Raw genomic sequence first — 13,530 nt, forward strand, 5'->3', positions numbered from 1 at the left:
TTACGCACGCAACTAAGGGGGGGGGATGTAAAGGCCGTCTCACAGCTGAGGGCAGAGCAATTAGGTAGTGAAGCGGGTTGGTCCAGCGCCTGGTCATGCTCCCATTATCACAGCAGTCCACAGTTTTCAGCTCCAAAAGTCATTGCTGTTTGCTAGGACTTGGGTGGTTAGTTTCTGCTGCCTGTTGCTCCAGGAGAGAATCCAAAGCCTGAGCATATGCAGAATATTTAAACTTCAATTTGGGTATACGGCTGCTGCTAGGGTGGCATTGGTTCTGTGCTACATTCGGCTTTGAAATTCAACATCTGTCCAGTGTAAGCAAGGGAGGCGACTAGGTGCCCACTGCTCTGTGGTCACACAGCCCACCTTTCGAGCATTAGGGTTTGATAATTATTGGGATATGACAACACCAAAGAAGAACTAGGATTAATTGGGAGAGAAAAGTGGAAGGTTGTGAAAGACTGTGGTGCTAAGTGACATAGGTCCTTTTGCACGAGCAAAAATTAGGAAAGATCAGGATCTCAACCTTGGCTGCATGTTAGAATCACCTGGGAGCTCTTTAAAATCCCCAGTTCAGCCGTACTCAAGACGAATTAAGCCAGAGTTTCTGGGGATGACACCCAGACATCAGTAGTTTTAAAAGCTGTCAGGTGATTCCAGTGTGCAACCGAGGTTGAGAACCACAGCTGTACATTCAGGGGACTTGGGTCTTGATTCTAATTGAGCCATTAATAGCAAGTGTAGTCTGGGGAAAGTCACATGTCCGCAATCTCTTTAGTTTTCTTACCTATGAAATGGGGGGATCGATTCCAAACGTATTTGACCAAAAGCAACACAATTTTGACCCTCAGGGACCATTCTGTAAAATGGTTTTCTAGGTTTGAAGTTCTACGAACACAGTCAAGCAGCGATTCAGAGTCAAGTTGAGGTTCAAACTCTGAGGTGCCTTGAAGTATCTGATTTGAATGTCGCGGTCTACTTCACGCTCACCCTACAAACTCTTCCAGTGAAAGTCTGGGAAAAGAACCCAGGTAACTTTCTAGGGCTTTCCCTAGTAAGAGGAAATATCTTTCTCCCTCCATGGCACAAGACTTTAAGGAAAGGACAGTGGGTCTGTTTGTCTCACATTGCTACTTAGCTGAAGAATTAGGCGACTACTGAGAAAGGTCTCTAGTGCTCACTCACACTCCCTCTCTTTCTCTTGCCATATCTGGGGATTATTGCTGCCAGGCAAGGACATTTAATGTGAATCCACTTAATAAGAGAATCATGGTTTGGTAATGGGGTGGGGGAGCTTGACTGGAAATTCATACTGAAAAATGAAACTGAGTGGTACTAAAACATGCTTTCTTAGGTTTAACAAATCTAGGTTATAACTGAAAATGTGCACTAATTCTCAAAGAATGAATTATACGTTACTTTTCTCAGCATACATTTCCTGACAAAATTATATACTGTAACATCTTTCACTTTACTTGGCTTTTAAAGCACTATCACAGAAGAGGCCAGGTTTGGGGTTTTGTTTGTTGCTTTTGCAATATATTTAAGAGTTTATCAATTTTTCCTAAGGCTTCTCTTTATCCTTTGATATTAAATCATTTGCTTCTGAAGGGCTTGTATGGCACACCTTTCTCAGAGTGGCTTCTCAATTGTAAACTGGTTTACACATGCCACATCTTTATTTACCGATGTCTTTGCTTGAGATGCAAGCAATTCTCCAAAATTATTTTGGCAACTTCATGAAATCCTGCATCTTTCGCGAGTTTGGCACTTTTACTATATTATATTTCCTAACTTTTTTAAATAGCAAGAGATTGACTCACACAGACCTACTTGGTAAGACAGGAGTGTTAGCTGAGAAATGTTTTAGTAGGGACCAATGTTATAAGTGATTTGTTTATTAAAAAATATTTTCACTACTCAGTTCCCTAACTTCAAGGAATTGGATAATGGAGACTTGAATAATTATAAATATACATATAAATACTTACCCCATATATCCCCATATATACACAAAAGAGGAAACTGTATACTGTAAAGTATATCCTATTTAAACAATACATAAGTTACATAATTACAATAACATAAGTTATTGTAATTTGTGCCGATATGGAATTAGGCAATGTCACTATTTCTGTACTTAGAGAAGCGGGGATGTTAACCAACTTTTGGTTTCTAAACTCAACAACTTACCTCCCCTTACTCTATCGCTGGCAATTTTCATAGACGTTTAGTAATTTCTGGAAGGAGGCCTTTTTAAATTTTTTTTTAAGTAGGCTTTACACCCAATGTGGAACTTGAACTCACGACCCCAAGGTCAAGAGTCACATGCTCTACCAACTGTGCCTGCCAGGCGCCCCTCTTTCTAGTAATTTCTCTAGCTGTTTAACAACTGTGTCTTGAGAAAGAAACTGCCCGTCTAGTTTTTATGCATTATAATGCTAATAATAATCTCTAACACTTATTGAGCCGAGGCTCCCTTTCGAGCACCTTCCCATATTTGCTCACTTGGTATTTACAGCAGTCCTGTGACTGAGGTGCATAATGCCCCCTCCATTTTGTAAATAAGTTCACGTGCACGCTCTATTTTGGTAACTAGCTGTTGAAACAACTGGGAATATTCCAGAACAGGTCTTCAGAGGTAGAAATCCTTTCTCCTTAATCCAGTCTGAAAAACATTTCCCCGGGCCCTCTACAGAAGATAAGTCCGTCCAGATAAGGTAGAGAGCTTTCTAGCCCACACCATCACAGGGTCCTAGACCTGGGTGGGACCTCCTCTGACCTCAGCTCGGACCCATCTCAGCATCTTGACTGGTGACACTTCCATCCCCTGATTCAATACTTCAGTGTTCGGGTGCTCACAGCAGCTTCAACAGCACTTTGTTTTTATTTTTCTTTGAAAATAATTGTTCAAAAGTTTTTCCTTGCGCCAAATGGATGTCTTCCTTCCCAAAGCTCCCATCCCCACTAATCCCAGTTCTGCCACGGTGGGCTTCCTCCCCCAGACAAATAGAATTCCTTTGCTGTGTGGATGCCTCTCATATATTTGAAGCATCTTATCACCTGAACTGTGGTGAGAATCTTCCTCCTGTGTGTACACATCTTAATCATTTTTTTCAGTAGGCTGTAAACTTAGAACCAGAGCTTTTTCTGGCACTGGGCATCAATTAATAAAGTGACTTAGGACCTATTAAGTAAAGGTTAAACACAGGCCAATAAATGACTGGTAAAAGTGTTTGCAAAATCTCACGATTGGTGAGATCAAGCTCCATCAGGCTCTGCGCTGAGAGCACAGGGATGGTCTCTCCCTTGGGATTGTCTCTTTCTCTCTGCGCCTCCCCCTCTGCCCCACTCATGTGTGCTCTCTCTCTCTCTCTCTCACAAAATAAATAAACGTTTTTTAAAAATGGTTCAGGGGCGCCTAGGTGGCTCAGTCGGTTAAGCGGCCGACTTCGGCTCAGGTCATGATCTCGCGGTCCGTGAGTTCGAGCCCGCGTCGGGCTCTGTGCTGACAGCTCAGAGCCTGGAGCCTGTTTCGGATTCTGTGTCTCTCTCTCTCTGACCACCCCCCGTTCATGCTCTGTCGTTCTCTGTCTCAAAAATAAATACACGTAAAAAAAAAAAAAGGTTCAGATGGTAAATTTTGTGTGTATTTTCTCACAACAAAAGATTGGGGAGAAAAAAGGAAAAAAGCATACCATTAAATGCATTTCAGCATATATTAATAATCTAATAATGATTAATATTCAAATTAAATTATCTAATATATACACATCAATAACAACTAACACACTAATAACCAATAAGCATAATAATCTAACCACCAATACTATGATCTACAATAATCTGCCAATCTACCAATATTATTATATCGATATAATTGCTATATATTAATAATTAATATATCCATGCTAAATGATTATTAATAACCTAATTACTAATACTATGATCTAACTTCTATTAAATAAACACTTTTTAAAACCAAAAGGGGTCACCCAGCTGGTCAGTAGGCGTGAGCCCAGGCACGCTGCTCTCTGAGCCTCACCTGCCTCTGCCTCCCCACCTGGCCCGGGGCTGTGGGAGGATGTGGCCACTCCTGAAGCCTGGGATCCAGTGCTCTCTAAAAGCTGGAGATTTGAGTCCTGATGAGAGCAGTAGTTCCCAGGCCTGGGTGCTCACGAACTGCGCCCAGGGAGTTCAAATCCGGATCCCTGAGTTTAAAGATCCTGCTTTGGCACCTCTGGGTGGGGCCTGGGAGTCATTATTTTCCAAACACTCATCAGAAGTTTTGGATCATCCAGCCAAATTTGGCAACCACTCGGCTCGATTGTTAGCGGGGGCCTTTGTCGTGAGCCTCACCTAATTCCAGGCACCTGCTTTACCGGCCTTAGCTTCAGTTATAAAGCTACACAGCACACCAGGGTATATCTCTAGAAGCTGGAGGCTGGTGCTTACCACTCGGTCACTTGACAAATGTATATTGTGCCCACCACGTACCTACCCATGCTGTGCCAGGAACAGAGAATGGCACGAGAGGCCGGGGCCCTGCTCTCACGGAACATGTTGGCTGACTCCCTCTCTCCTGCCCCCAGATTTCCATTATCCACCAGCCTTTGTTCCCTTGCATTTTTTATTTTCGGGCTTGCCAAACTTAACCAGATCAGAAACTTCTTTCGGAGCTAGATCTGGGTCCAATTCGTTTTGAGGGTGTCATTGCCTCCCGGACCCACCCCCCACATCCAGTTGCACACACCGAGTGTAAAGGCTTGGGCTTTATGCGATGTCTGTTAAATAGATTCATTCAGTCAGTCAACAGATATTTACAGAGTGCCTACTGTGTGCCAGGCACGGTTGCAGGTGCCAGGGCTATGCTGAGGGGCGACATTTAGCAGGTGCCCTCCCTAGGGTCGCACAAGTCCAGGGCTGGAAATTGGGAGTGAGAGCCTCCTTTAATGCTCCGGGCGCCTCGTTTGCCCCTCCCTTGTCCTCACCCTATGAGATGCCAGAGATACAGCCATGAACCAAGCAGACTGGGATAAATGGATCGAGGTGATCTCCCTTCCCAGGGTCTTTGTGAAGCTATGCGTGTTGCCCACCCTGAAGTCTTTTTCATTTGTGTACCATCTGCCTTCCCACCTAGCTGGAGTCGTACTCTCCCCCATCCTCCTCTGCTCATCCCACCTCCACAGGCATTCTGCCCAGGGTGGTGTTCTCCAGAATCTTGTCCCTAGCCACTTCAGTGGAATCCCTGGTGACTATTTAAAATGCAGTTTCCCAGTCTTGCCTATGGAGTCAGGTTCTTTGAGGGTGGAACTCAGGAATCTGTGTCACTGACAAGCTCCCTGGGTGGTCAAGGCACTTTACTGGTTGAGGATCTGCGCCCCCTCCCCCCCCCCCCCCCCCCGGCTCAATTTGTTCAGTCAGAAATGCTAAAACTGACCAGTAGTAGGAGAAGACAGGGTGAGGAGGGCATTTTAATGTGCCTCAATTCCTCTGTGACTTTGTTTGCAAAGGCAGGAAAGGCAGGCATGGGAAGGGAACAACTTGAGGGCTGCATGCTGGCCTTGACTCTGACCCTGTGGAACTCAGCAGGAAGATCTTCTCTCAGCTCTGTTTTGCACCTTAGCTGGGCCACTCCAGACCCTGCCCCATCCTTCTTTGAGATTCTCAAGCTGCCTGCCTTACCTCCCCAAGGAGAGAGAGGCTGGCACTCTCAGTAGCCTTGGAAGCTGGGTCAAAAGTTTCCGTGGTGCTGGGGAGGAGACAGGTGGGCAGGTGTGTTCCCCGGGTGAGGATCTGAGAGCCCCAGGGCCAACAAGAACATGGGAGGGTCTGCAGGTCTGGTCATCCCTGACCTCCAAGGCAGGTGCCTATCATTTTCACTTGCGACACATAGCACTCTGCATGGATGCCCACGCACTTCAAGGTGTCACAGGCATGCTGTTTAATAGTGATCACCTGAATGAGATAAATCAATTGTGTGATTACCAGTAAACCCAGTTTGCAGGGTGGAGCATACCTCTGGCTTTCCCAATCCATCAGCCCCTTGGCAGTGTCTGCGTGAGATTTCTCCGGCTGTCCAGCCACACCCAGCTTCCTCAGAGAAGAGTTCAGGAGTGAATCTTGAGTCTGAATTTGAGAGGGTTCCGGCAGGGAGATGGGGGACCCATCAAGTCCAGCTCAGGAGGGAATTTGGGGTTGCGTCGAACATTTGGGTCACCATCTCAGTGTCCCTAAATGGCAGGTAATTGATAAGGGCTTCCAATAGGCGGTCATTTGAGTTGCATTGATTAATAACCTATTTATTTGCTTGTAAGGTTGAGGATAGTGGGTCTCAAGCTTTCGTGCCCATCAGGATCACCTATAGAGCTTGCTGAAATAGGCACCCAGCTGCACCTTGGAATCTGGAGAGACGAGCCTTGGGAATTGGTCTTTTGATCAGCTCCCCCAAGCAATTCAGCTATACCCATGAGTCTCAGGACCACCGGTGCTTTGAACTGGGGACTTCTGCAGAGTTGGTTTCTTTATTAAAACCAGGAGGTTTATTAACTCTGTTGAATTGTTTCTTTATTAAAGAAGGTTGGAGCTGCCCTCACCCACTATGTTTTCTTCAAGCATGGCGGGCTGCACTCTGGCGACTTGGCTGAAATGGAACTCCCTTTCCCAGACCCCCTCTCCCACATGGTTCCGAGTTAGATCTGGCCCATGGAGGAATTTGTTCAGGATCTGGAAGGTGAAACTGAAGCAGTGGCCATTACACTTGGAAGGTCATCGGGGTTAGATGTGGTGATAGGCAGATACCAAGGTGCCAGGGTCTCACTTGTCCTCACTCTCTTCCCCTCCACATCCTGCTCCTCTTCCTGACTGCTGATTCTAGACGTGACAGCAGTCCCAGGCTCTTCCTCAGATGCTTCGTGGCAGATCCACAGAGAAGGAACCCACACGGGCCCCTCCCCGCAAAGACCTCCCACAGGCTCCTCCATATGGTCCCTCCACAGTGGTGGATCTATTTAGTTTGCTTGACTAACAGCCTGGTGTCTCCTTCTCTGACCTTCAGGGCCTCCTGTGCCTTCACCTCTCCAGCGTCTCCTTCAGAGGGAGGCTCATGCCTGTAATAAAACCCTTAACCAGAACCCACAGCTTCGGCTTCTCTGCGTGAACCCTTCCATGTAGATCCAAAGAAATGTCTGGATGTCCATTTAGATCAAAGGATATTAAGATGTGTAGACACCATGAAAGCAGCTAAAAGGTAATCCAGTCAGTCCTACCTTCCATGGTTATGGGGTAATTGAAAGATTACCTCTTTGGGCAGAGTTAGTAAAAGTTACCCTTTCCTCCCTCCTGTTTTCCCCTTTAAGCCAGTTACCTTGTGTAAGCCACAACCTGCATAACTATATACAGCGGCCCTGGGTACCTATTCCGCCCCTTAACGCAAAGAGTCCAGCCTCTACCTGCTTTCCTAGTATCATCAAGACCCAGCAGGTCACAAAACAACCTCACCAACATGTTTCAGGGAAGAATAGGGATTCTTTGCCTCATTGCAGAATGTTCTCTGCCCCCAGTGTTATGGGCAGCCATCCTTTCCTGACTACCCGTGTGAACAACCTCTGGTAGGATTCTGCATTTCCCCTCTCATGGCCCTCACTATACTGCAGTGTTGCTATTTATGTGATATCTGTCTTACCCACTTGACAGTAAGCAAGCACCCTGAGGATGGGGTCTCTGATTTGGTCACTTTAGGATCCCCAGTGTCCAGCAGAGGATCTGGCACAGAAGAGCCCGCAACAAAAATATCCGTGGACGGAGTCAATGAGTCCAACAGATCTAAAGGAAAACTCTCGTCTTCCTCTACTCCCTTTGGACACTAATCGAAAGTCCCAGATGGTCATTTGTATTTCTGACCCACTGACCATAAATCAGAGGTTTGTCTTCATGACCCTCTCCTCAGGTTCAAGAATTTCTCACAGAACTCAGGGAAACACTTACACTTGCTGGCTTATTGTAAAGGATACAAAGAATACAGATGAACAGCCAGAAGAAGAAGTACACAGGGCAAAGTCTGGAAGGATTCCTAGTGCAGGACCTCCTGCTCCTATGGAGTTGAGGCACATTATCCTCTCAGCACATGGAAGTGTTCACCAACCCAGAAGCTCTCCAAACCCCATAGCTGAGGGATTGTCATGGAGGTTCATCACGTAGGCATGATGGATTATTAACCCAACTCTAGCCCCTCGCTGCTCCCTGGAGGATGGGGGTGGGTCTAAAAGTTCCAAGCTTCTAACCATGGCTTGGTCTTTCGGGTGACCAGCCCTCATCCTGAAGCTATCCAGGAGCTCACCAAGAGTCACCTCATTAGAACAAAAGATGTTCCTGTCACCCAGGAAACCCCGAGGGACTTAGGAGCTCTGTCAGGAACTAGGGTCAAAGACCAAATATTAGAACAAAAGATGTCTTAGCATCTTTATCACTCAGGAGATTAGAAGGGTTTTAAGAGCTCTGTGTCAGGAATCGCAGGCAGAGACCAAATATATTTTTTTATTATGTCACAAGAGGTCACATCTGGTTCTAGAGCTGGGGCTTTCTAGTCATGCTATGTCCTCATTCGAAAGGGTCTGGAACCAGGAACCAGATCTTTACTTTCCTTTGAGTATGTGACTAGGGTCACACAGCAAGACATAGGCCAATTACTGGGCACCATGGACCTTTCTGGTCTGAGGCCTTCATTGGTGCTTGGCTAATCTTGACTGATCACAGGCCACATCAGGGTTGATAAATACGTGGTGTAAGAGCCCCCACTCCATTCTCCAGAGCCCATGATTGCAAATCTATTATGATCCTTGAGCCTTCTTAAGACAACACCCCGGTTAGTTGCTGCCAATGGGTCAGCGTTGCTACACTAGATAGAAGCCATTCTTCACCTTTGGGCAGCCTCTGAGAACTGTCTTTCTGTCACCTGGCATTATCAGGCATTAGCAGTTTTGTTTACAGGGAGGTCTTTACCAAAGGATACCAACAAGTGAAGCAGAAATCGAGTCGTACATAAATGGCCCCAAGTTTATCCAACTTAAGTAGCTAATAAATGAACCACAAGTAAACCATGTTTTCCCCAATGAAATGGAAAAGGCAAAAAGATGGTTCTGTGCGTATGATATAGTGCAACTTTAAAGTCGGGGTTGGATATGGTCTCAAATTCCTGGGGACAAGTCTGTCCCCACTGGGAACTGTTTCACTGCAGAGACGTCCCTCCCAACATGCAGGCTGGTTAGTCTTGAATCCAGCATGGCTGTTAGGGGTCTCTGGACCCCACCCAGCTCTCTGCTCTGCGGTTGCCTCACTTCACCTGCTGAGCTTGGCATTCGACAGCAGTCGAAGCCCCAGTGTGTTGTTGTTGGGCAAGGCCAGGAGAGGAGGGGAGAAGATGTGGTGCAATGGAAGGAGGTGGATGGGAGGGGTGCAACCACTTGTCTTCTTGTTCTAGTTCTGCCACTTAGAAACCACGTGACCTGGGATAAGTCAATAGTTTGAGCCTCCATTTTCTCATCTGTGAAGCAGGCCAGGGAAAGAGTAATTATTAGCTGCTTATATGTGTCTCATTGGGATATTAAGAACGTGAAATCAAATGGAAATGGCTGATGTGAAAGCGCTTTAAGTTAGGGAGGGAAAGGCTTTGTTCTGTTCACTACTTTAGAGCACAGAGCCTGACCCATAGCTAGTGGGGTGGTCAGGAAAATGTCTTTTGAATGAATAAATGTGAACAAAAAAATCTTTCTCCCCTGGAGGTAGAGGGAGGGATGGGATCAGGAAGGAGTACACAGAAGACTTTAAAGGTGGGAGTGATATTCTATGTCCACAGCAGCATTGAAGTTATGTGCTTCATTAGTACTCTGTGTATTTGCATGTTAAATATTCTTTTGTATGCAAAAACAAACCCAAAAATGGACTAAAGACCTAACTGTAAGAACCGAACCCATAAAAATCCTTGAAGAAAGCACAAGCAGACGTCAACCAGAGCAATATTTTTCTGGACATGTCTCCAGAGGCAAGGGAAACAAAACTGAAAATAAACTTTTGGGACTACATCAAAATAAAAAGCTTATGCACAGCAAAGGAAACAACCAACAAAACTAAAAGACGACCTACTAAATGAGAGAAGCTATTTGCAGACGACATACCTGATAAAGGCTTAGCATCCAAAATATATAAAGAACTTATACAACTCAACACCCAAAAACAAATCATCTAAAAAATGGGCAAATGACATGGACGTTTTTCCAAAGAAAACAGAGATGGCCAACAGACCGATGAAAAGATGCTCAACATCACTCATCACCAGGGAAATGCAAATCAAAACTACAATGAGGTATCCCCTCACACCTGTCAGCATGGCTAAAATCAAAAGCACAAGACACAAGTGTCGGTGAGGATGTGGCGACAAAGGAACCCTCTCGCACCGTTGGTAGGAATGCAAACTGGTACAGCCACTGTGGGAGAGTATGGAATTTCTTCAAAAAATTAATTTTCTTCAAAAGTTAAAAATAGAAATACCCTAAGATCCAATAATCACACTACTGGCTATTTATCCAAAGAATACAAAAACACTAATTTGAAAAGATATACACACCCCTAAGTTTATTGCAGCATCACTTATAGCCAAATGGTAGAAGCAGCCCAAGTGTCCATCAATAGATGAGTGGATAAAGAAGATGTGATACACACACACACACACACACACACACACACCATGGAATATTATTCAGCTATAAAAAAAGAATGAAATCTTGCCATTTGCAGCAACGTGCATGGAGCTAGGGGGTATTATGCTAAGCAAATTAAGTCAGTCAAAGAAAGACAAATACCGTATCATTTCACTTATATATGGAATTTAAGAAACAAAACAAACACAGGGTAAAAAAGAGAGAGAGAGAGAGAAGCAAACCAAGAAACAGACTCTTGGGACACCTGGGTGGCTCAGTAGGTAAGCGTCCGACTTCAGCTCAGGTCATGATCTCACGGTTCGTGAGTTCAAGCCCCACATCGGGCTCTGTGCTGACAGCTCGGAGCCTGGAGGCTGCTTCAGATTCTGTGTCTCCCTCTTTCTCTGCTCCTCCCCCACTCACACTCTGTCTCTCTCTCAAAAATACATAAACATTAAAGAAAAAAAAGAAACAGACTCTTAACTGATGGTTGCCAGAGGGAAGGTGGGTGGGGGGGGATGGTGAAATAGGTGATGGTGATTAAGGAGTGCACTTGTCCTCATGAGCACCGGGTGATATATGGAAGTGTTGAGTCACAATATTGTACACCCCAAACTAATGTAACACTGGATGTTAATTATACTGGAATTAAAATTTAAAACTTAAAAAATATTCTTTTGTATGTATTCAACATCTCATTAAAGCACTTAAAAAATTAATGCAAAAAAAAATAGTAGAGAGAGAAAAGCCCTATAAAGTATCTTGCCAAAAGAAGATAGTATTATTCTAACTCTTGGTGTTGCTTCTGCACAAGCATTAAAATCATTCTGAGGGACCTCAATTCATCGAGGTCCTATGTTTGGGTCAAGCATTGTTAAAGAAAGAGGATTTCATGGAAAGAAGGTTATATCAGAAACCAAGACTGGAGGGGATCTACTTTTTAAAGTGTAAGTATGTGGACTAATATTCTTTTCAGAATTCACTTTTGAAAGTTGGCTTTCACTCCTGTGTGGGCCACACCTATGCCTCGTCAAGGTAAAGTGCAGGCAAGGGGTCATGTCTTTGCTTGTGCAATGGCCTCTGCTTTGCTTCCCCTTGCTAGTTCCTACACGTCATTCAGGACCTACCCCAGGTGTCATCCTTTCCAGGAAGTTTCTCTGAATCACCATGTTGGCATCCTGCCACGTTAGCACATGCATACCAGTGGTTCTCAATCAGGGGTGACTTTGATCCCGAGGGGACACCTGACAACATCTGGAGACATTTTTGATGGTCATGACTGTGTGGGAGGGTATGGGGTATACCAGTGGTGTCGAGTGGGTAGTGAGTGCGTCATGCAACACACAGCTCAGCCATCCCCACAACAAAGAATTACCTGACCCAAAATGCCAATAGTGCTGCTGTTGAACCCTTCTTGATGGTATGAAATTTTCCGTGTCTCGCTGAGACCCAAGCTCATCCTGAGCAGTGACCATGTTGATTCAGTCTTTCATCCCCAGGACCAGCACACTGCTTGGATACACACACACACACACACACACACACACACACACACACAAAGTGCTTTGGGAGAACTGATCATTAAGTTGAACCAAATGAAGTTGCTGACATTCTACCTTTTTGACTAGAAAAACAGCAATTTTGTATGGTGCGGCCACAAATGTGGTTTAACCTAAATACTTTGGACTGAGTTGGGGGTGGTGATCAAACTTCACCGAGGAGGAGAGACACAGGAAGTATTTGTTTCAGATCTTGCTCCTCTGCTGCATAAAAGCAAGGACCAAATTTTTTACTTTGTATTTGTGCCCAGTCTTACTTCTTTGTATTGTCTCCCCGCCCCCCACCCCACATCATACCTCCCGGGACAGTACCTTGCATTTAGAAGGCACTAGTCATTTTCGTTGACTAGGGTTCGGGTAAGCTATTTGTACTTCAGGTTTGATTTTATCCTGGTCATTGCACTTCAGCCCCAGGGAACTCTGAAGAACAGTGTCTCTTGGCAAAGTATGCAGTTTTCCTGATGGCAATGGGCGCAAGAAAACATAGTCCCCCCAAATCATCCCACACCACAGCCTGTCAGAGGAGCCATAATGGAAACTGTCAGAAGCTAAAAGCCCAGACGCTTGGCTGGTGGCCATCTGTACGACCGCGTGACTCTGGCGTGTCAGGCAGCACCACACATACCTAGCCCACGAGCCGTGGCACTTACTCACCTCGTGTTTTGGAGCAGGCGGTACAGGATAAACATTTCAAAGCTGGACTCGGAACTTGGCACAGTCCCACTTCCAACCACATGCAAGCTAGAAAACTCTGGAGAACTGAACTGTTGATAAGGGTCAAACTTCAGCGAGTCTGATAAAGTTTGGCTCCAGGTGTCCATCTAGTCTCTTGGAAGAATTGCCCAGAAGCTCATTGCCGACTGGTTGGATGTCACCGGTAGTGTGCAGTCTCTGCTTGTGTATGGAATCCGGCCGTTCAGACAGAGCCCCACAGCTCAGAGGCTTGCAGCCAAGAAGATAAGCCCAGGGTAGCCCTGTAGGCTATCCAATCATCTGCCAGCTGGACTTACTCTGGGCCACTGGTGGCCTCTGCAATGACATCAGACACCAGGAGCAAGACAGCCTGGAATCCAACATGCTTCTCCTTTCCTTTCTGTGCAACTCCTAGAGAGTAGAAATGGCTCCTACCCTTCCAGATGCAATAGTCACCCCGGGGACATTTATTCGTGCGGATCTCAGATGTTTGGATTCCGTCCTGACCAGACTTTGTTTTCAGAGCCATGGATTAAACCACTTGATTCTAGCTCTAATAAGGCAAGTTCTAGGAGTAGAGGGTT

This window comes from Panthera tigris, chromosome F2 (genome assembly GCF_018350195.1).
Source record: "Panthera tigris isolate Pti1 chromosome F2, P.tigris_Pti1_mat1.1, whole genome shotgun sequence".
In the NCBI taxonomy this organism is placed as follows: domain Eukaryota; kingdom Metazoa; phylum Chordata; class Mammalia; order Carnivora; family Felidae; genus Panthera; species Panthera tigris.